This window comes from Dipodomys merriami, unplaced genomic scaffold (genome assembly GCF_024711535.1).
Source record: "Dipodomys merriami isolate MVZ:Mamm:240054 unplaced genomic scaffold, mDipMer1.0.p SCAF_137, whole genome shotgun sequence".
Taxonomy (NCBI): domain Eukaryota; kingdom Metazoa; phylum Chordata; class Mammalia; order Rodentia; family Heteromyidae; genus Dipodomys; species Dipodomys merriami.
The window spans coordinates 3,111,461-3,135,191 of record NW_027202682.1 but is presented as its reverse complement, the minus strand read 5'-3'; the positions used below and the strand labels follow the sequence as shown (position 1 = coordinate 3,135,191).

At 44.8% G+C, this 23,731-nt stretch overlaps 1 protein-coding gene across 1 annotated transcript in view; it reads left to right on the top strand.

Moving 5' to 3' along the window:
* Nucleotides 1–23,731, top strand: part of LOC138825499 (histone lysine acetyltransferase CREBBP-like) — a 130,790-nt gene that overhangs the window by 5,205 nt on the left and 101,854 nt on the right. The window lies entirely within an intron of this gene.

Here is a 23,731-nt window from a genome sequence, read left to right as displayed (position 1 = left end):
CCTTTGCTATAAAAAGTAGACTTGAGGGGCTGGGAAGGTGGCTCAGTGGTAGAGCGCTTGCCTTGCGTGCATGAGGCCCTGGGTTCGATTCCTCAGCACCACATAAGCAAGAAGAAAAAAGCCAGAAGTGGGGCTGTGGCTCAAGTGGTAGAGCGCTAGCCTTGAGCTGAAGAGCTGAGGGACAGTGCCCAGGCCCAGAGTTCAGGCCCCATGACTGGACCAAAAAAAAAAAAAAAAAAGTAGACTTGAGGGCTGGGAAGGTGGCTCAGTGGTAGAGTGCTTGTTTGCATGGATGAGGCGCTGGGTTTAATACTTCAGCACCGCATAAATAGAAAAAGCCGGAAGTGGCACTGTGGCTCAAGCAGTAGAGTGCTCGCCTTGAGCTGAAGAGCTGAGGGACAGCGCCCAGGCCGAGTTCAGGCCCCATGACCGGTCCAAAAAAAAAAAAAAAAGTAGAGAGGCTGGGAATGTGGCTTAGTGGTAGAGTCCTTGCCTAACATCTGTAAAGTCCTGCGTTCAATTCCTCAGTACCACATCAACAGAAAAAGCCCCAAGTGGTGCTCCGGCTCAAGTAGTAGAGTGCTAGCCTTGAGCTAAAAGAAGCTCAAGGATTGTGCCCAGGCCCTGAGTTCAAGCCCCAGGGCTGGTGGGAAAAAATGATACGTGCAACATGCTTATTCATGCTTTACGGATGAGACCAATGGTCAGAGTGATTAGGATGATGGCATGTGTGAGTGAGAGGGCCAGAGCTCTGCCCAACCCCTGGCTCTCCCTGTGGGTCATGCTAGGTTACCTGCTTTGAGTTACGTTAGGTGACATTGTACCTTTCTGATCCCAAGTCTTTTTCTCTTTTTCACAAACTGGCAAAGTCAGAATTGCTTCTTTTTTTTTTTTTTTTTTTTTTTTGCCAGTCCTGGGATTTGAACTCAGGGCCTGGGCGCTGTCCCTCAGCTTTTCAGCTCAAGGCTAGTGTTCTATCACTTGAGCTACAGTGCCACTTCTGGCTTTTTCTGTTTATGTGGTACTGAGGAATGGAACCCAGAGCCTCATGAATGCAAGGCAAGCACTCTACCACTTAGCCATTTTCCCAGCCCCTCCTCCAGATCTTAGTCTCCTGAGTAGTTAGGATTATAGGTATGAGCTGCTGGCTTAATTCTTAATTTTTTTTTCCCTTCCTGGGGCTTAAACTCAGCCTGGGCTCTGTCCCTGAGCCTCTCTGTGCTCAAGGCTAACGCTCTACTACTTGAGCCACAGCGTCTACTTACAGCCTTTTCTGTGTATGTGGTGCTGAGGAATCGAACCCAGGGCTTCATGCATGCTAGGCAAGCGCTCTGCCACTAAGCTGCATTCCAAGCACCTCCCCCCCCTTTTTTTTTTTTCATATGTGTGTGTGTTGATCCTGAGGCTTGAACTCAGAGCCTGGGTACTGTCCTTGAGTTTTCATTTTTCATTGAAGGCTAGCTCTTTACCACTTGAGCCACAACTCCATTTTTGGCTCCCCCTATCCCCACCCCGGTTAATTAGAGAAGAGAGGCTTATGGACTTTCTTGCCTAGGCTGGCTTTGTACAGCAGTCCTTAGATCTCAGTCTCCTCAGCAGCTAATATTGCAGGAATGAGCCCCTAGAGCCCAGTGATTTTGTAATTCTTAAACATAATTGAGAATGTTTTATAATGGGACTGAGGCTTAATCCTACAGGTGGAAGTTGATGCTTAGATTATTAGCGTGTGTTCTTATGCCTTTATCTTTTTCCATCTCTAAGTGTACTCCTAATTTGGGGCTGTGTAAGTGCTTACTTTATATTTTTACATCATATATTTGAAATTCATATGTTTTAAGTTAGTTAAAAATGGATTGGCTGAAGTATGTCTTTTTTGAAGATGAGCCTGTACATTATTGTGAGTTAATAAAGGAGAGGAAAACTTACCAGTTTAGCTGGAGAGGATGTATGTGTGTGCGTGCGTGTGTGTGCATGTGCGGCACAGGGTCATATTGGTGAGGGAACACCTTTGTATCTTACTCAAACTAGCACTTGGAATGTATTCCAGGAAACAAGAGGGCATGCTGAGAGGGATTTCTCCAAAAAGGCTTTGTGTTCCAATGCAGCTGGTTCTAACTAAGGTCTTTTTTTTTTTTTTTTTTTTTTTTGACGGTTTATGGGGCTTGAACTCATGACCTGGTTGCTGTCCCTGAGCTCTTTTACTCAAGGCTACACTTTGAGCCACAGTTCCACTTCCAGTTTTCTGGTGGTTAAGTGGAGGTAAGAGTCCCATGGACATCTGAAATCCTAGCCTCTCAGGAGGCTTAGATCTGATTATGGTTCAAAGTCAACTGGGGCAGGAAAGTCCATGAAACTTTTTTTTTTTTTTGCCAGTCCTGGGGCTTGAATTCAGAGCCTGGGCTCTGTCCCTGAGCTTCTTTTGCTGAAGGCTAGTGCTCTACCATTTGAGCCACAATGCTGCTTCTGTCCTTTTCTGTTTATGTGGTACTGAGGGATCGAACCCAGGGCTTTCATGCATGCTAAGCAAGCGCTCTAAGCCATATACTCAGCCCCATAATACTGTGGCTCAAAGTGGTAGAGCACTAGAGCCTTGAGTGAAAGCTCAGAGACAGCGCCCAGACCCTCAGTTCAAGATCCATTACTGACTAAAAAAAAAAATGTCTCAAGGGTCTTTCTGCCCAGTCTGGCTTTGAACTATGATCAGGAGTCTTAGATCTCATCCTCCCGAGTAGCTAGGATTACAAGTGTGAGCCACCAGCAACCAGCTTTAACTAAAGACCTTTCAGTGCAGGCTTCTTAGAGCCTTTGAGAAAGGGGCTAGTGTTTGCATTGTTCCCCAGTCTTGCAAGCAGTAGTACTTTCTTTTTAATGTGATCCATGGATCAGCAAACTTCTGTAAAGAGCTGGAGAATCCATGTTTTCTTTCAGCTTGTTGGGGAATCTGGTTTCTTGTTTCAACTGTTGTGCACTGCCATTTTGGAAAGACCGTAGACAGTGTGGAATCTGATGGTTATGGCTTACTCCCAGAAAACTTTGATATAAATACTGGCTTCCATGGAATTTGGTCCACAAGCTGCTGCTTGATGATCCTAATGTGATTTTGGACTTGGGCTTTGAGCACTCCGCTGGGCGCACTGGGCTGCGGAGCTTGCCCCTGCTCTCACCTCCCTTGGCCCTGCTACAGCAGCGTCACAAGTCTTTTGAGCCTCTGCTGCCTTCTCCTGTTTGTTAGCCTGGACACTGATTAGGGGAGGTAAGTCCTAGTGGAGTCTCTTCCTTTATTAGGAGTCTCTTCCTTTTTTTTTTTCCCCTTCTGTAGCAGTTTATGTGTTTTATTTAAAATCAGGTAAGTTTAGCAAAAAGCCAACCAGGTAGTTTCACAAAGAGGTTCTTTGGTTGTTCGCTGGCCGCTTCAGCTTTGGCCCGTGGGGTAGCCCCCACACATTCTCATCACAGTTTGTCACCTCAGGTCAGTCGCCGCCTCCCTTTCCTGCTCTGCTTCACTTTCCCCCAGCAGCTCTCAGGTGCACACACCGCACCTGACACAGGAGGCTCTTGGGGAGCTTTGAGGCAAGGGATAAAAGAATGTAAAGTTTTTGTCCTTCAGCGTTCTCATAGCTTTCTCCTAAGACTGCATTTTAAAGTTACTTTTGACTTCTCTGAATCTGTTCCCTTTTAATCCTGAGTTCCCCACCTAGGTGCTGCCATGCAGTGATCAACCCACCTGACCTAGGTGAGTTTAGGCCAGAACATGTTTGGGATAGTTTATGCCAGCTATCAGAACTTCCCTTTCTTCATCAGCAGATGAAGATAATGATTCTCATGTTAGTGATTCCCAATGGAAAGGCAGAGTAAGGGTCTGTTCTGAAGCATATACTCAGAGACTGAGGAGCTGGCACTGGAACCATCAGGGAATGAGAATGTGTCTTGTCCTTAAAAGACTTCCTGGGAGTCTTGTGTGATTGGACTAAGACCTACTTGTTGGAATTTTTTTTTTTTTTGGGGGGGGGGGAGTCTGGTCGTGGGGCCTGAACTCTGGGCCTGGGCGCTGTCCCTCAGCTCTTCAGCTCAGCTGAAGGCTAGCGCTCTACCACTTGAGCCACAGCGCCACTTCCGGCTTTTTTCTTTTTGCTTATGTGGTGCTGAGAATCAAACCCAGGGTCTCATGCATGCAAGGCAAGCGCTTTACCACTGAGCCATCTTCCCAGCCCAAAAGAGGATCAATTTTTTTTTTGGGGGGGGGGCGGTCCGTGGTGCTTGAACTCTGGGCCTGGGCGCTGTCCCTCAGCTCTTCAGCTCAAGGCTAGCCTCTATAATTTGAGCCACAGCGCCACTTCCGGCTTTTTTTCTTTTTGCTTATGTGGTGCTGAGGAATTGAACCCAGGGCCTCAGGCATGCAAGGCAAGCACTCTACCACTGAGCCACCTTCCCAGCCCCTACTTGTTGGAATTGTGGAAACAACAATAACTATGTGCATGAGTCCACAGAGGCCCATGGGCAGGCACGTCTGTTGTACAGCCTCTTACTGGATACATAGCCAGGAATTCTGTAATTAACACTATTGATTTTGCCGCCATTTTCACTTGTTTTTTTTTGGGGGGGGGTGGTCGTGGGGCCTGAACTCTGGGCCTGGGCGCTGTCCCTTAGTTCTTCATCTCAAGGCAAGCGCTCTACCACTTGAGCCACAGTGCCACTTCCAGCTTTTTCTGCTTAAGTGGTGCTGAGGAATAGAACCCAGGGCCTCATGCATGCAAGGCAAGCACTCTACCACTGAGCCACCTTCCCAGCCCTTCACTTGTATTTTTAAGAATAAGAACATGAGGAAGATAAAAACCAAAGTTATCTGCTGTGTTCTAAACACACTTTATAATTTTTAAGTGTTTCATGGACTGTTAAGCAGCAAATTAATATTTGATTCTATTCCTTACAGTGTATAATTTAATTTGAGATATTCAGTAGGCAATAGCAATATATATAGGATTTCTGTCTGTATTTCTGTCTGTCTGTCTATCTGTCTCTCCCTCTCTAGGTACATACATATATAGATATATAGATATAGAGCTATAGAGAGAGTATGTAGATATGTATGTATAGAGGGGATTCTGATAGATGTCTTTCAGTAGCTTAGAACTGTGATAATAAGATTTAGGACAAACCTTGAGAAAAAAATACAAAATGCAATGAGTGTGAAAGTGCCTGACTCAGAAAGGGTCATCCAAAGAGGGCAGCACTTATTCACAGTTCAGAAGCCTAGAGCTAGGGACTGGAGAAGGGGCACCTAAGGTGGACCCTGAGAGTTGGGTGAGGGGAATTGGGGCTGATGGAAACATACATGCCATTAGTAGTGTGGTGGCCCTCGAAGCTCTGCTACCCTCTCTGGCCTTCTGGGCTGGAATAGTACCTTGGCCGTAACCGTGTTATTTCCTTGGATGTCACTGCACTCATAAGTCTTCTGCTTGTTCTGAGATGGCCTCCCAGAAACCCTAATGCTCCTAGATAGGCTTTCTGATTACAGTATGTGTCCTAAGTCCTTTGGCCTATGCTGAGGTCTTTTTCTGCGTGCATCCTTCTGGGAATATATCTGTTGGATCTGGCGTGGAATGGCCAAATCTGCTTTAACTGGGGAAGGGATACACCCTTTCATATTCAATCTTCAACTTAGCTTTCAAGAAAATGCTCACATTGAGGCAGAAATGTAAGCCATGGCACCAGTACCTTTTGGAGCTTTTGCATTTTCCACTTTGTCAGTGGAGTTATGTGAAGAGCTCCTTGGAGTAGGTGGACCTTGCCATTGAGCCTGGACATTCCTGAAGGGATCTGAGCTAGGGTACCGCACACACATAGAAAGATGCATGGAAGATTAGAAGTACACACAGCTCCTCCCCTTTTAAAGTTTTTAGACAATGTAGAGAATGACAATGATTGAAAAACTACCATTAGGATGTTTTATTAGGAGGCAAGGCTTTTGTTGGTTTCTGTTTCTAAGAGTATTTCTTTTAAAGCTTACTTAAGAAAGAATTGGATATCATCCCATGTGACATTTTCCTTGGGGTTTTGTTTTCATTAATCAAAGGAATGCTTAGTTGAGCTATCACTAAGAATGATTAAAACCTAATGGTGAAAATCCTCACTCCTGAGTACATCTGAATTTCTCTCCCTTCTCAAGATGTTCTATCAGCTACTGTCTGGAAATCCTATAATCTGTCCTCTCTCTAATATACCTGTACCTTACTGTGTACAGTTGATATTTCTTATGGCTGTTCCTAAATCTAATTTTTGAGTTCAAATCATCCATAATAAAACACAAAGTGAACTGTTAATGGGGTTGTATAATTCTGTTGCAGTGTATATTATTTTTATAATACAAAAGCTTCTCTTTCCCTACCCAAATAGTATGGATTATCCTTTTGAAAATGACACTACTGATAAATATTTCAACTTTATGGGTTAGAATATCTGATGAAGTGGGTAGGAAAAAAAACTTCTCTTTATTCTAGCTTATGGAGAAGGCTTATACAACATTTAAACTGAGCAGCAGATTTTGGTATTTGATTATGAACTGAATGATGCACTAAGGAGCTATTGAGATCTATTAGTAATTAGGGTTTGCTTTTACAATTATGGACTATAAGAGCTTGACCCAATTCCTTTGGATTAAAATATTTTGAGTATTTGTCACCTGATTAAAAGTAGAACCTTCTAAGCATGACTCAGAGTTGAAGGAAATGTCAGTGCTTTTTATACTGAGAGCCATCAGTGTGGTACAAGGGGAGGGATCCCTGGCTTAGGATCACAGTGGACTAGGAGTCTAGTTCCCAGCCCAGCAGCTCGGTGGCTGGGGCTTCATGCTAGAGCTTTGGGGGTTAAGTGTCTGTCTACATGTGTGAATCAAAGGAGCAGGGAAGTGAATCAGAGACAAAGAAGGGGAGGGGAGGATTCCCCACACACTTTGTTACTTGGTTAGTTTTGTGTGTTAGCTACTGTGCTGCCTGATCTCTAACAGGTTGAGGCAGCTCAGGTTGTTTTAATTGTGTGGGAGACGAGCAGTGCTACCTGCCTTTCAGCCAGTAAGGATTGGGATGATAGGAGTAAGGCCTGTCTCAGATCCAGACCTACAGACGCTACTCAAGGTGCCAGTGTGGGAAGCTGCCATCCCTGCCGTTTCACTTCAGTACCATGTCTAGCTCGTGTAGTTTACATTTTGAATGAATCGAGAGCTAAGATGTAGAAATCCTACAAAATGGGCAATACTATGACTTACTGTACTGGATCTGTTTGCATTTCCACTCTTGTTTATTGGAAAATGGAACTGTAATTGAATGTAACTTTTTCTTTGTTCCTGAATATTGTTTGTTTAGATTATTATTGTTTCAAGGGCTTGATTTAGGCTAACACTTAGTTAAAAAAAAAAAAAGCATACAGGGAAATGATAAAAACTTGCTTTTGTTGTTTAGAAAGCAGAATTAGAGGAGAGAATGGCCTTGGCTCCCTGTTGAACTTTGTAGGTTGGCTGGTTGAAAGACAGGTACATCAGACTTTATTCCTCCTGAAAGCAGCTCTTGTGGGCGTTGAGGGAAACAGATTCATGTTGAGAAGTTCTCTTCCTGCCAGTTTCACTATGGGAAACCTTTCAATGGAGATTGCATTATCTTCACTATTTTAGGTGTGGTGACTGTTTTTTTTTTTAATCTGTAAAAATTATCCCTTGGGACTATGGAGAATCCCCCCCCCCAATTTGTGATTATATTTACATCAAATCTTATAGCTTCAGTAAAAACCTTAAAAGATTTAAAATGTCTGGTGCTAGTGGCTCACACCTGTAATCCTAGCTACTCTGGAGGCTGAAATAATGAGGATCGAGCTTCAAAGACAGCCTAGACAGGAAAGTCAGTGAGACTCTTATCTCCAATAAACCACTCAGAAAACTGAAGTGGCACTGTGGCTCAAGTGTTAGAGCGCTCCTAGCTAGCCTTGAGCTGAAGAGCTGAGGGTCAGCACCCAGGCCCAGAGTTCAAGGCCCATGACTGACACACAGACAGACACACAGACAGACAGACAGACAGACAGACAGACAGACAGACAGACAGACAGACAGACAGACAGACAGACAGACAGACACACACACACACACGAAAAAAGGTTTAAAATATTGATAGGTTTTTCAGTGTCATTTTGATTGTTCCTCTGCTTCTGTGTGAATCAGGTTTTGTTTTGCAAGATCTACTTACAGTAGAACTTCTTGTGAAAAATCTTCAGGGACTCATTCAAATGAAGGAAAGAAAAGTCTAGCTCTCATGGTCCCCAACATGTGAGGAAAAAAAAGATTTCTTCTTAACAGTTAGAGAAAGTAATTGCACATTCCCTTGTTAGAGATGATGTTGGTTTGTAGGCCTGCACTGTCCAGTAGTACTCTCTGTGGTAGTGGATGCATTCTGTGTCTGCACTGCTCAGGCTGGAAGTGTGAGCCACATATGACATTGAAACATTGAAATGTGATTGGTGTGATGCAAATGTTAAATGTAAAAATACTAACATGGCTCCATGTGGCTAGTAGCCACTGTATTGAACAGCATATCTCTAGGAGTATTTGCTTCTCAAGTTTTCTTGGAAGGTATTTAGAATCTGAAGGACAAATTTCCTTTTTTTTTTTTTTTTGTTTTTTTGGGTCCGGTCATGGGGCCTGAACTCTGGGCCTGGGGGCTGTCCCTCAGCTCTTCAGCTCAAGGCTAGCGCTCTACCACTTGAGCCACAGCGCCACTTCCGGCTTTTTTCTTTTGGCTTATGTGGTGCTGAGGAATCGAACCCAGGGCTTTGAGCATGCAAGGCAAGCGCTCTACCACTGAGCCACCTTCCCAGCCCCGACAAATTTCCTTTATAAAAGGGCCATCTTTTGTGAGGCACTGGTAAGCTCACGCCTATAGTTCTGGCTATTTAGGAGGCCAACATCTGAGGATCATTGTGTCATGCCAACCTGGGCAGGAGAGTCTGTGAGGCTTTGGTTTTTTTTTTTTTGGTCCGGTCGTGGGGCTTGAACTCTGGGCCTGGGCGCTGTCCCTCAGCTCCTCAGCTCAAGGCTAGCACTCTACCACTTGAGCCACAGCGCCACTTCTGGCTTTTTTCTTTTTGCTTATGTGGTGCTGAGGAATCGAACACAGGGCCTCAGGCATGCAAGGCAAGCGCTCTACCACTGAGTTACCTTCACAGCCCTCTGTGAGGCATTTTTTAAAATCTCCAATTAAACCACCAAAAAGCCAGAAGTAGAGCTGTGGCTCAAGTGGTAGAGCACATGCCTTGAGCAAAAAAAATCTAAGGGACAGCCAGGAATTGGTGGCTCATGCCTGTAATCCTAGCTGCTCAGGAGGCTGAGATCTGTGGATGGAAGTTCAAAGCCAGCCCGGGCAGGAAACTCCATGAGACTTTTACCTCCAATAAACCACTCAGGAAACTGGAAGTGGTGCTGTGGCTCAAGTGGTAGAGTGCTCACCTTGAGCTGAATTGCTGAGGGACAGCACCCAGACCCAGAGTTCAAGCCCTACGGCTGACAAAAGTCTCAGGGACAACATAGGCCTTGAATTCAAGCCCTATACTGGCATAAGAAAAGGGAGAGGCAGGTAGCTCTTGCCTATAATCCAAAAGGTTGAGATTTGAGGGTCACTGTTCATGCTAGCCTGGGCAGGAGAGTCCATGAGACTTTTTTTTTTTTTTTTGGCTGATCTTGCTTGAACTCAGGGCCTGAGCACTGTTCTGAGCTATTTTGCTCAAGGCTAGTGTTCTACCAGTTGACCCACAGCTCTACTTCTATTTTTTTGTGTGTGTTTAATTGGAGGTAAGAGTCTCATGAACTTTCTTGCCCTGGCTGGCTTTGAACCTCAGTCCTCAGATCTCAGCTTCCTGAGTGGCTAAGATTATAGGATGAGCCATCACTCCCTGCCCCTCCCCCTGTTTACCCCCTCCCCCATGAGACTCTTATCTTCAATTAACTACCAAAAAGCTGGAAGTGGAGCTGTGACTCAAGTAGCAGGTTGTTAGCCCTGAGCAAAAAAACCTTAGGGACAGTGCCCAGGCCCAGAGTTTAAGCCCCAGGACCAGCACAGAAAAGGCTGTCTTTTGAAGATGGGTGGAACTTTCAGAAATATTCGTGGCTTAGGGTGACCATTGAGGATTAGTTATTCAAATATTTGTCATACTGGTGTGTCCTTGGCTGGCCACAGATTGCCTTCATGGGGTAGGGGGAAGACAGTGCAACAGCAGTCAAGGTGTGACCTCTTGGAGGAGATGCTAGCTTCCAGCCACTCTGAAGGGTCTCTGGAGGCCCTGAGGACTTAACTGAGGGCAATTATCATTCCTGTCCTCAGGACCTGGCAGGTGGTACTTTGCTAAGCATGGGAAGCAACAGATACAGAAGGGTTTTTTTGTTTGTTTTGTTTTAAGTTTTTACAAAAGTTGTTTTCTTTGACAGTTTTTATAAAAATTAGTTTTATTTTGGTTTATGTTTACCAGTCTACCTCAATTTAGGCCTGATTCCTATTATTTCTGAGAGATAAAGACTAATGATGTGGTCCTGCCCAAGGGGAGCTGGTTGGGCCTGAGCTCCAGTCTCAACTCAGGCACTGTTTTTTCTCCCCTCCAGTTGTGGGGCTTGAACTCTGGGCCTGGTTGCTGTCGATCAGCTCTTCAGCTCAAGGCTAGCACTCTACCACTTAAGCCACAATGCCACTTCTGGTTTTCTGAGTGGTTTATTGGAGAAACAGAGTTTCATGGAGTTTCCTGCTGGGGCTGACTTTGAACTGCGATCCTCAGATCCCATCCTCCTGAGTGGCTAGGATGACAGGGTGAGCCACCAGCGCAGGCTTCTGCTACTGGTTCATTCACTGCTACTGGCCTTCACTGTGTTTTGTGTGAGGTGCACTCTATCTGGTGGTGATGGTAATGAGGAATGAGCTAATTTACACCAGTGATGCTGCCATTCAGATTGAGGACAGTTCCTCCTCTTCCCCTTCCCCTTCCCCTTCCCCTTCCCCTTCCCCTTCCCCTTCCCCTTCCCCTTCCCCTTGCCCTTGCCCTTGCCCTTCCCCTTCCCCTTCCCCTTGCCCTTGCCCTTGCCCTTGCCCTTCCCCTTCCCCTTCCCCTTCCCCTTCCCCTTCCCCTTTCCCTTCCCCTTTCCCTTTTCCCTTCCCTTTTTTGTTGGTTGTGGGGCCTGAACTCTGGGCTTGGGCGCTGTCCCTGCACTCTTCAGCTCAAGGCAAGCGCTCTACTCTTGAGCCCTAGCACCACTCATAGACTTTCCTGTCCAGGCTGGCTTTGAACTGAGATCCTAAGATCTCAGCCTCTTGAGTAGCTAGGATGACAGGCTTGAGCCAGTGGCACCTGGCCTGAGGACAGCTTCTGACTGAAGGTGTTGGTTGGGTAGTCAATGAGCCTGTCAAAGGAAGGGCCTGTGAGAGCCTGTGTGGTGAGCAGGGAAGGCAGGTGGAGCACCTGCAGCTCCAGGTACAGTCACTAACAGCCTTGAACGGGAGCTTAGGGAGCCCAGGTCTTCTTTTGTTAGGGATTAAAGAACAATGCAAAGTTTTGAAAAACTGAGCATACCCAGAACATTTAGGAGCAGCTACTGAGATTTGTATTCCACAAGCCTGGATTGGCTTTTTCCACGTTGTATGTTTCTTCTTAGGCTGTACCTGCAGTTGGCACTTGCCCTCTTTTTCCTTCACCCTCATTCCTGGAAGGAGAAGGGTCCTGTGAAAAGTGTAAGAATTAGGACTAGAGGTCTTATTTAAGATGTTGGGAAATTTTTGTATAAACAGAACTCAAAAGGTTAAAACAAATTAAACAGGTAATACATTCATATGGTTGAAAAATCCCCAAAAGTGAAAAACCAGTTTTCACAGTCTTCCTCCTGTTTGTTTCTGGAGTCACCTGTTCTCACGCCCACAGGCAGCTACCCATAACTGTTTCTTTCTTTTTCTTTTTCTTTTTTTTTTTTGTCGGTCATGGATCTTGAATTCTGGGCTTGGGCACTATCCCTCAGCTCTTCAGCTCAAGGCGAACACTCTACCACTTGAGCCATGGCGCCACTTCCGGTTTTCTGGTGGTTTATTGGAGATGAGTCTCATGGACTTTCCTGCCTGGGCTGGCTTTGATCCATGATCCTCAGATCTCAGCCTCCTGAGTAGCTAGGATGACAGGCGTGAGCCACCAGTGCCCGGCCCATAGTAGTTTTTTCTGTCTCATTTTAGAGATGGACTTTGCATCATTAAGCTAATAAAAGTTTTGCATACCTTTTTTTTTTTTTTTTTTTTTTTTTTTGCTAGTGCTGGGGTTGAAACTCAGGGCTCATTTGGTTTGGCTTGCTTGTTTCGACCTCTACCACTTAAGCCATGCCTCCTACCAGCTTTTTGCTAGTTATTTTGGAGATAGAGCCCCTTGAACTTTTCTACCCATACTAGCTTTGAACCTCAGTCTTCCAGATCTCATTCTCTTGAGTGTCTAGGATTACAAGAGTGAGTTTGTTTTCTGTATACTCTTTACTCAGAGTAGCTCTTTGAATTTGTACTACCACTTTCAGGTGTATTTTGCACTAATAAATAGCTCAGAGCTATTGGAAATAGCAATATTAGAAGAAGTGACTTGATCCTATCTTTTAATGGTAAGAGTATTTTGGTGCAATATTTAGCTAAATAGCAAAATGATTTTAGTGTGTTCATTACATTATATAACAGAATTAATGTTTAAAAATTAATTTTATATTATCTCAAATATCAGAGGTTTTGCTGTTGGAGGCATGACTCAGTTGGTAGAGTGCTAACCAATGAACAAATGCACCAGGTATCGAGTTCCAGTTCCAGTCTCAGGCCTTAAAAAAAAAACAATAAAATATGTCAGCAGCCAGTTCACACCATCATTGTTGGTGTACAAATATCTAGTTGAACAACCTACACTAAACATCCTTTTGCTTGGTAGGCCTGCTGAGAACATTTACATTAACCCAGACCATTCCAATCACAGACCTTTTCATTATTTTCGTTAATTAATTTTGAGATTGTAAAATCCTGAATATGACCCCAAAAGTCTTATTAGACAAAAAATGATGAAGTCATCTTAGGGATGAAGAACAGTAGTTAAGCACCACTCCTACCCTTCACTGCCACTGCCACCCCGACTCTGTGTAGGTGAATACTGCAGTGGAAATGGGTAATACAAAGCATGGAATAAAAAGGTAATATTAGACCCTTTTTAGAAATAGAAGCTCCTTCCTAGAAGGAGCAGGCACAGTGGTTCAAGTCTGTGGTCCTCGCTACACAGGAGGCAGAGTTTGGGTGGACCAAGATCCAAGGCTGGCCCAGTCAGAAGGTGAATGTTCAGGAGACCCTGTCTCAACCCATAACAATTGGACATGGTTGTGTGTGCCTGTCATCCCAGCTATGAGGAAGCGTAAAGAGCTTTGTGGCCCAGGTTTTTAGAAGGAATTCCTGAGGAGTCTTTTAGGAATTGAGGAACTGGGGATCTTGGGGCCTTTCTCCTTTTTATTTTGTATCCTTCTGAATGTTTTTTTCTTTTTTGTAAACAACCAAAACCACGGCTGAGCATGTAACTTAGTGGTAAAGTGCTTGTCTGTCGTGTGCAGGGCCACACTTGAACCCAGGACCTAGTGCTAGGCAAGCATTTCTGCCACTGAGCTGTAACCCTAGCTCAATATCATGCACACATTTTTGTATTCTCAGGAGAGTCTGCTAAGTGAGGACAAATATGGGTTTGATTAATTCCTGTCAAAAAAACCTTCAGCCTGGAGCTGGTGGCTCATGCCTGTAATCCTATCTACTCAGGAGGCTGAGATCTGAGGATCCTGGTTCAAAGCCAGCCTGGGCAGAAAAGGCTGTGAGACTCTTTTTTTTTTTTTTTTTTTTTTTTGTCGGTCGTGGGGCTTGAACTCTGGGCCTGGGCGCTGTCCTTCAATTCTTCAGCTCAAGATGAGTGCTCTACCACTTGAGCTACAGCGCCACTTCCGGTTTTCTGGTGGTTTATTGGAGATAGGAGTCTCATTGTCTTTCCTTCCCTGGGCTGGCTTTGAACCGCGATCCTCAGATCTCAGTCTCCCGAGTAGCTGGGATTACAGGCATGAGCCACCAGCGGCCAGCTGTCTGTTTGCATCTTAAATAGACCCAATGAGTTAGTCCTGTACAGAGGAAGACCCAGGGCAGTGACTTGTTCCCCACTGCAGGGAGGGGTATAAAGGGGAGGCCACCTTAGCCCAGTAGCCTCACTGGGACCAAGTAGCCCATCCCCAGATGAGTGATGCTGAGGATACTCCTTTCAGATCATTCATGCTCAGGGTGAGGTAAACCCTTATTATCCTGCTAATTAGGAGGTATTGTATCTGTGTAAAAGAAACCTGAATTACAGAAAATTTTAGAGGGAATTTAATTATTTCCTAGCAGTCATTGTAAAAAAGAAAAAGTCCTTTGGGAACTTGTTTAATTGCCTAGATTAAAATTACTGTGTAAATGCTAATAAAATAGGTCTTTCTCTTTTTTTTTTTTTTTTTTTTTGTATTTTTCATTCTTCACTGTTGGAGAGCTATTCCATTATATATTTATTCTTAAGCACTCACAATACCAGGTCAGCTTCAGTCCTACCAGAATTGCTACAGATCATCTAGGCTGAGGATATTCAGGGCTATCCCTTAATGCCTGTGTTGTCCTAAGGGTAGGTACCAGGTCATTGACAGTTATTGTCTTGTTCAGCCTTCAGTTGCCTTTTGACAGTGATAATAATGACAAATATTCACTCATTGAGCTGTTATTGCAAGCCAGGCCCAGTGCTGAGTGCCATATCCACAATTGCATGGTTGAGTTCCTTCATCCATTGTCCTGGGGGCAGGTGCTGCTGTGTGTGAGCAGTATTGTTTCGTTTTGAGGAAGCATGGCTTGGGGCAGGGAGGCTGGTGACAGTAGTAGTGGTGACACTAGTAGTAGTGATGTGAACTCAGCCCAGCCTGATTCTTTAGGTAACTTGCTTCCTGTGTTGTATCTAATTAGTAATAGTTTGTTATACATTGAGAAAGTAAAGTGGTTTCCACATCTAAGAATAGTTGCCTTATGAATGTGTCTACCCTTCTGCCTTAAGACATTTTTTTAGCATGTTTTGTTATTGCTCAAGTTTTTTGTATCCTTTTCAATTGACAAATAGTGTATTTGTCTTGTACAGCATGATATTTTACATTTACCTTGTGAATTGGCTAAATCCAGCTAATGAACATATGTATTACCTCACAGTGTATCCAGGAGTAACTAGAATTTGTGTTCTTTTTGTAAGATTATCTAGAGGGTTGAATAGAAGTGTGCAGATTTGGACAGATTTAAGAGAAGCATTCGAGTAGTCAGAGATACAAGTAATGTCAAAAGAACTCTGAAAAATTAGGGAGTGCAGACCTGAATATTTTTCACAGGAAGTAAGGATGCTAAAGAGAAATAAGGAGTGGGTGGGAAGAGGAAATATTTGTGGGAAGGGAGTACAGAAATGTGAATATATTTAACAGTATCTGAACGCCTTTGTTGCTTATTTCTCACATTTCCATTTCTTCCTCTACATTTAGTCTTTGCTTCAGTCTCAGAATTGAGGTTCGTTGATTCAGGGCTATAGCAGCCAAGTGTAAGGATCCAGGTTCTGGACTCCAGAATATGGGAATGGCTCTCTGTAAGATAATAAAGAGGTATATAAAAAGAAAGACAAGAGCCGGGTGCCAGTGGCTCACGCCTGTAATCCTAGCTACTCAGGAGGCTGAGATCTGAGGATCGCGGTTGAAAGCCAGCCTGGGCAGGAAAGACCGTGAGACTCCTATCTCCAATAAACCACTAGAAAACTGGAAGTGGCGCTGTAGCTCAAGTGGTAGAGCGCTCGTCTTGAGCTGAGGAGCTGAGGCGCAGTGCCCAGGCCCAGAGTTTAATCCCCACGACCGACCCAAAAAAAAAAAAAAAAAAAAGACAAGTCAAACAATGTAACATTCCAACAGATTTCACTTTCTAATTTTTGTTCTTTTTGTTTCTATTTTCAGTATGTAGCGATAAATGTAAATGTTAAGATGACTACTTTGTAATAATCTTCATGATCCATATCCGCATTGTAATTTGTAATTACATGTTCTTTGTGGTCCATATAGTCTCTTTCAATACAGGCCAGATTCTGAGTTAGATGTGACATTGCTGATTTCATGGAGCTTATGACCTTGCAAGGTACCCACTTGAAGTGGATAGTGTAAGTTCAGCTTATTTCATCTGTCTGTGGAGTACAGCAGTTCATTCTTCTGGCTAATAAAGTATGGTAAAATGGTTTGTCTATGTTTTGATAATCAATTATGTCAATAAAGAGAGTCTGGGACACAAAATTCAATTCCAGGCTGGCCCAGGACTTGAAATCCTCCTGCCTCATCCTCCCAAGTGCTGCTGAAAAAAATAAGGTCTTAAGACAGAAGAGAATCTGGGTGCCAGTGGCTCACACCTGTAATCCTAGAAACTCAGGAGGAGGAGGCTGAGATCTGAGGACCATGGTTCCAGGCCAGCCTAGGTAGGAAAGTCTGTGAGACTCTTACCACCAATAAACTGATCAGAAAAAGCCAGAAGTGGCACTGTGGCTCAAGTGGTAGAGCACTAGCCGTAAGCCAAAGAAGCTCAGGATGCACCCAGGCCCAGAGTTAAAGCTCCAGGACCAGTAAAAAAATAAAAGACAAATGAGACCTTAAATCTGAAGAAAGATGTTTTGTGGATGATTTGTTTAGCTGATGTATTTGACATTGTTTTTAAGCAAAAGAACTTTTTTTTTCCCTCCAAGGGGGGACAGTACTGGGGATTGTACTCAATCTTGCTCTTGCTAGGCTGACACTTTACTAGTTGAGCCATGACTCCAGCCAGTCATTTTCTTTTTCAGGTAGTGTCTTGGTTTCTGTCTAGACTGGCCTGGCCTACATCTTTTATTTGTGCCTTCTCGTTTTTCATATCAGGCAGGTGCCATTGCACCCAACAATTGTGCTTCTGTAGCTGCGATAGTAGGCATGCATTACTTTACCATTGATTGAGATGGGAGTCCCCTGAACAACTTTTTTTTTTGCTCAGGCTAGCCTAGAGTTGCCACCCTTTGAACTCTGCCTCCCAAGTTAACTAGGTTTACTTTTTTTTTTTTTTTTTGGTCGGTCATGGGGCCTGAACTCTGGGCCTGAGTACTGTCCCTCAGCTCTTCAGCTCAAGGCTAGTGCTCCCCTTGAGCCACAGCGCCACTTCTGGCTTTTTCTGCTTATATGATACTGAGGAACCGAACCCAGGGTCTTATGCATGCAAGGTGAGCACTCTACCACTCTTCCCCAGACCCTAGGATTACATTCTTGAGCTATTGTACCTACTCAACTTTTAAGATGTTATTGGCTGGGCAAATTGATTCAGCCATTTACTGCTGCTCTCCCTGAGCCCCCCCTTTTTTATGGGGGGAGGGTCATGGGGCTTGAACTCATGGTCTGGGCACTGTCCTTGAGCTTTTTTTCTCAAGGCTAGTGCTCTACCACTTTGAGCCATCGCATCACTTCCAGTTTTTTGGTGGTTCATTGGAGAGGAGTCTCATAGACTTTCTTCCCTAGGCTAGCTTTGAACTGTGATCCTCAAATCTCAGTCTCTTGTAGCTACAATTACAGGTGTGAGCCACCGACGCCCAGCTGTCTCCCTTTTGCTCTGAGGACTGAGCATAGAGCCTCACCTTTGGTGTGCAGCATTCCCAACCCTTTTTATTTTACTTTTTTTTTTTTTTTTCTTTCAGATGGGTCTTGTTGAGTTGCTTCAACTGGCTGCTAGCTTGTGTTGCTGCCCCAGCCGTGCCTCCCATACCTGCATTTTTGCTTTGTGAGAGGAGGAGGGAGCTCAGGCTAGTCTCTTATTCCTGGCCTCAAATGAGCCTCCAGCTTGTTTTCTGAGGAGCTGGATCTATACCACGTGCCATTCTGCCTTGGTCATCTTCGTATTTGGTTCTGTAGAATGCCAAGTTGTAGAGGTTGGAGATGAGGTTCAGTTGTAAGACACCTGCTAGCAAGGACCTGAGTTCTAACCCTATTAGCATTCCCCCTCCAAAAAATAACAGGATTTTTCCCCCCATGAGTACTCAATAGATTTATTTCTTTCCAGACAGGGTCTTCCTATGTAATAGTCAGACCAGCCAGGACTGTGATCCTCCTGCTTCCCAAGTACTGAGATAAAAGTTGCACTGCTACCTGTGATCATAATAAATAAGACTAAGTCTTATAGCTCATGTGGAATAATACTATTTGTCTTTGAGTGTTCAGAAGGTCATCACCTAAGCAGAATCTGTGTGTACTGATTTGGGTTTCTTTTTTTGGTCTTTGGGTTTCTTTTTATGGTGGGCTTCAGATTGGTGGCCAAGAAGCCCCAGAAGAGAAAAGGTTCTCTGCCTAGCAGTTTTAGAGTGACTGATAGTGTATGGTATTTGTTATATGATCGGGAAGACTCCTGCTAAGGCTGATGGACCTGAAAACAGGGTACTGGCAGTCTTGTACTGCAACAGGATGGTACAGTTTCTAAGACTCTGGTGATTTGCACACAGAGAGAATTTACCTGGGATTGAAATTGTAGTTCTTAGTCTTTTTTTTGGCCGGTCATGGGGCTTGAACTCTGGGCCTGGGCGCTGTCGCTCAGCTCTTCAGCTCAAGGCGAGCGCTCTACCACTTTAGCCACAGCACCACTTCTGGTTTTCTGGATGGTTTATTGGAGAGAAGATTCTTATGGAGTTTCCTGCCTGGGCTGGCTTTGAACTGTGATCCTCAGTTCACAGCCTTCTGAGTAGCTAGGATTACAGGCTGAGCCACTGGTGCCTGGCAGTTCTCAGTCTTGAATCTTAGGAACTTCCGATGATGATTCAGATTGCTATTGCTCAACCCCTTTGTTGGGACACTGGCATGTAGAAAGTGTAGCTATGCCATGTCACAATATCCTGGCGTGCCTTTTTTTACTCTTTGTGTATTTTCAAAAATAGAGTATAGGGAAAAGTAAGAAAAACATGATAAATATGTAGGCAGCCTATCTTGTCTTCTTAAAAAGCCACACCTAGTACTCATGGTTATGGTTATAAACATGTTTAGATAAAGCTGAGAGAAATTAGTTGACACTCACTGTATCCAAATAGCTTCGGATGTGTTTGGACTGAAATAGGATGAAAAGAGTCTTCAAGGTGGACAAGATGTGACAGAGGAATTTAAACTAAACATCAGGCAAAGTAAAAAGCCTCTGTACTTGGTAAGAAAATAGTTATGTAGCCTAGTGCTGGTGGCTCAAGCCTGTAATCCTAGCTACTAAGGAGGTTGAGATCTGAGGATCACAGTTCAAAGCCAGCCCAAGCAAGAAAGTCCGTGAGACTTTTTTTTTTGGCCAGTCCTGGGGCTTGAACTCAGGGCCTGGGCGCTATCCTTGAGCTTCTTTTGCTCAAGGCTAGCACTCTACCAATTCAGCCACAGTGCCACTTCCGGCTTTTTCTGTGTGTATGATACTGAGGAATTGAACCCAGAGTTTTATGCATACTAGGCAAGCACTCTACCACTGAGCCACATTCTCAGCCTGTCAGTGAGACTCTTATCTCCAAATAAACCACCAGAAAACTGGAAGTGGTGCCACGGCTCAAGTGGTAGAGCAGTAGCCTTGAACTGAAGAGCTGAGGGACAGTGCCCAGGCCCAGAGTTCAAGCCCCATGACTGACCAAAGGGGGAAAAAAAAAGTTCTGTAGGATATTACAAACCACAACATGTGGTGGCACCAAGTATCCAAGTCCAGCTTTTGCTATGTGACCTGGGATATTGTCTTTGTTTTGTAAATAAGGATCTTAGATGACAAGATTAGGTAATTAATTAGTTCAGACACGTGGCCAGGAGTTAAGTCAGGATCTGAACTCTGAGTTCAGCTTTTCTGTTTTTCTGTACCAAGTTAGGGCTCTGACATAACTCTGAATTTAAATAAATTGTGGCTTTATATGGGTTTATCAACTTTTTTTGTCTAGGCTTATCTACTTTTCTTTGTTTTTTTTTTCTTCCTCTCCTGGGAAAAACACTTCTGGATGCTTTAAAAAGCTCATTGGGAGCCAGATGCTGGTGACTCAGGACTATAATCCTAGCTACGCAGAAGGATGAGATCTGAGGATTGTGGTTCAAAGCCAACTGGGGCACGAAAGTTTGTGACCTTTTTTTTTTTTTTTTGGTCATGGGGCTTGAACTCTAGGCCTGGGTGCTATCCCTGAGCTACTTACTCAGTTCAAGTCTAGTGCTCTACCACTTGAGCCACAGCGCCACTTCTGCCCAGTGGCTTCAAACCATGCCCCTCAGATCTTAGCCTTCTAAGTAGTTAGTATTGCAGGTGTGAGGACACCCAGTTTACTTTGTGCGTTGGATATGTGTGTGGTGATTATGTAAAAGATGTTCTTGGGAGATACACACTGAAGTACTTAGGAGGAAAGGATCCTACTGCTCTATGTGAGAGAGAGAGAGAGAGAGAGAGAGAGAGAGAGAGAGAGAGAGAGAGTACACTCAGCAAATAGTACTTCATTCTTTATAGTCAGCTGAAAAGTGTGTCAGAGCAAGTTTGCTAGGCAAGGAAGTTCAGATAACTTGTGTGTGAGAGGGGCTGCTCTGCAAGACTAGCCTAGAGAAATCTGCAAGTCTGTGTAGCCGTTGTGTTTGATCTAGTGGGAATGGAATTGGTTTTCAACCAAGAGAGCATCCAGAAGGAAGATTACTGATGTATGTAGCAGCTCACTATGTTAATGGCTAGAGAGTAGAGTGCATCCAGAGGTGCAGAGTAAAGAAGGCTAAGACCTTTGAATGCCGAGGTCTCTTTCTTTTGGTCTTGTATGCTGTGTAAGCTCAGGAGCTTGAACTTCACAGACATGATGGATATGCTAGGATGCTTTCAGCTGCAATTAGGGTAAACTCCAGCTAAAGTGGCTTAAGCCCCAGTCAGTGTATTTTCTCGCATAACAAGAAGCTGGAGGAAAGTAGAAAGGTCCAATGATTAAACAGGGCAGCAGATGCCAGGTGCTGGTGGCTCACGCCTGTAATCCTAGCTACTCAGGGGGCTGAGATCTGAGGATCACAGTTCAAAGCCAGCCTGGACAGGAAAGCCCATGAGACTCTGATCTCCAATAAACCACTAGAAAACCGGAAGTGGCGCTGTGGCTCAAGTGGTAGAGCGCTTGCCTTGAGCTGAAGAGCGCCTTGAGCTGAAGAGCGCAGGGACAGCACCCAAGCCTAGAGTTCAAGCCCCATGACCGACCCAAAAAAACCCCCCAAAAAACAGTGCAGCAGCTTTACTACCTTGTGTTGGGTTTTGGGCTTTCCCCCTCTTTTTCTGTGGCCATCCTTAGTGTGAAAATGGTTGAAGATCCTCTCATGGCTACAAGGTGGGGGTGCTCCAGGCCCATAATAAAACCTGGTGATGAAAAGGAGATTTCTTTCTGAGCATAACGTACTATCAGAAAAAACCTTTTCCCGAATGATTTTGGCTGACAGATGTTCAGTTCCCCTCAGCCTCCTGCGTCTTCTGCACAGGGAAGGTAGTCATGGTGTCTGGCTTACTTGATCATGCTGTCCAGTGGCCAGGAAAGGCTCTGCTCTTTCTCAGGAAACTTCTGAGGCAGCTACCTTTACACCACACAGGTTTGTCAGCAGTGAAAGAGAGATGTTAGATAGCAGACACTACATGGTCTGTTCCCCTGAAAGCTTTTACATTTCTAAAGGGGGGAAGTGATAGAGTAGATGGATATATTAAAATTTAAAAAGCCACACGTGCCCACTGTCCTACTATTACACTAATATGACCAATTGCATTAATTTATTTTTATTTTTTTGGCCAGTCCTGTGGCTTGAACTCAAGGCCTGGCACTGTCCCTGAGCTTCTTTCTGCTCCAGGATAGCTACTCTACCACTTGAGCCACAGTGCCACTTCCAGCCTTTTCTGTGTATGTGGAACTGAGGAATCAACCCAGGGCCTCATGCATGCTAGGCAAGCACTCTACCACTGAGCCACCTTCCCAGCCCCTAATTTTATTTTTAACATGTTATATTCCCTCTATTGCTCTAATCTTACTCTCTATTTGCATACATATTCCATTTGCATATTTTTCTATAACATACACACCTTTGTTTTTTTGGGGGGGGTCAGGTCATGGGGCCTGAACTCTGGGCCTGGGCGATGTCCCTCAGCTCTTCAGCTCAAGGCTAGCGCTCTACCACTTGAGCCACAGCGCCACTTCCGGCTTTTTTCTTTTTGCTTATGTGGTGCTGAGGAATGGAACCCAGGGCCTCATGCATGCAAGGCAAGCGCTCTACCACTGAGCCACCATCCTAGCCCCACTATTTTTATTTCTATGTGTATAATTATTATCAGCAGCCTTAACATTTTAAGAAATCACTAATCTCATTTTCTGTTATGGCCAGAAACTTGTAAATGTGCAATCATTTAAGGTTTTTTCCAAATTGCTAGTCATGTAACCTGTTCAGTTACTTCTTTTACACACCGTGTGTGTGTGTGTGTGTGTGTGTGTGCGTGTGTGCGCGCGCGCGCGCGCGTGTATGAGTTGTGTGTGTGTGTGTGTGTGTGTGTGTGTGTGTGTGTCGTGGGGCTTGAACTCTGGGCCTGGGTGCTGTCCCTCAGATCTACAGCTCAAGACTAGGGCTCTACCACTTGAGCCAAAGCATCACTTCTGATTTTCTGGTGGTTTCCTTCCTGGGCTGGCTTGGAACGGGGATCCTCAGATCTCGGCCTCCTGAGTACCTAGGATTACAGGCGTGAGCCACTGATACCCGGCTACACACATATTTTTTTGTGCCCATCCTAGGGCTTGAACTCAGGGCCTGGACACTGTCTCTGAGCTTCTTTTGCTCAAGGCTAACGCTCTGCCACTTGAGCCACAACTCCACTACTGGGTTTTTCTGTTTATGTGGTACTGAGAAATCGAACCCAGGGCTTCATGCATGCTAGGCAAGCACTCTACCACTAAGCCACCTTCCCAGCCCCACACATCCATTCTTTTTTTTTGTGTTTTCTGTCGGTGGTAGGGCCTGAACTCTGGGCCTGGGCCTTGGCTTTATCCCTGAGCTCTTCAGCTCAAGGCTAGTGTTCTACCATTTGAACCACAGTGCCACTTCCGGCTTTTTCTGCTTATGTGGTGCTGAGGAATCAAACCCAAGGCCGCATGCATGCAAGGCAAGCGTCTACCACTAAGCCACCTTCCTAGCCCCCACAACTATTCTTTTTTTTTTTTTTTTTTTTGTCGGTCCTGGGGCTTGAACTCTGGGCCTGGGCGTTGGCCCTCAGCTCATCAGCTCAAGGCGAGCGCTCTACCACTTGAGCTACAGCACCACTTCCGGTTTTCTGGTGGTTTTATTGGAGATAGGAGTCTCACGGTCTCTCCTGCCCAGGCTGGCTTTGAACCGCGATCCTCAGATCTCAGCCTCCTGAGTAGCTAGGATTACAGGCGTGAGCCACCAGCGCCCGGCCCCACAACTATTCTTAAAAGTATCTTTTTTTTTTTTTTTTGCTAGTCATGGTGCCTGAACTCTGGGCCTGGATGCTGTCCCTCAGCTCTTCAGCTCAAGGCTAGCACTCTACCACTTGAGCCACGGCACCACTTACAGCCTTTTCTGCTTATGTGGTGCTGAGGAATCGAACCCAGGGCCTCATGCATGCAAGGCAAGCAC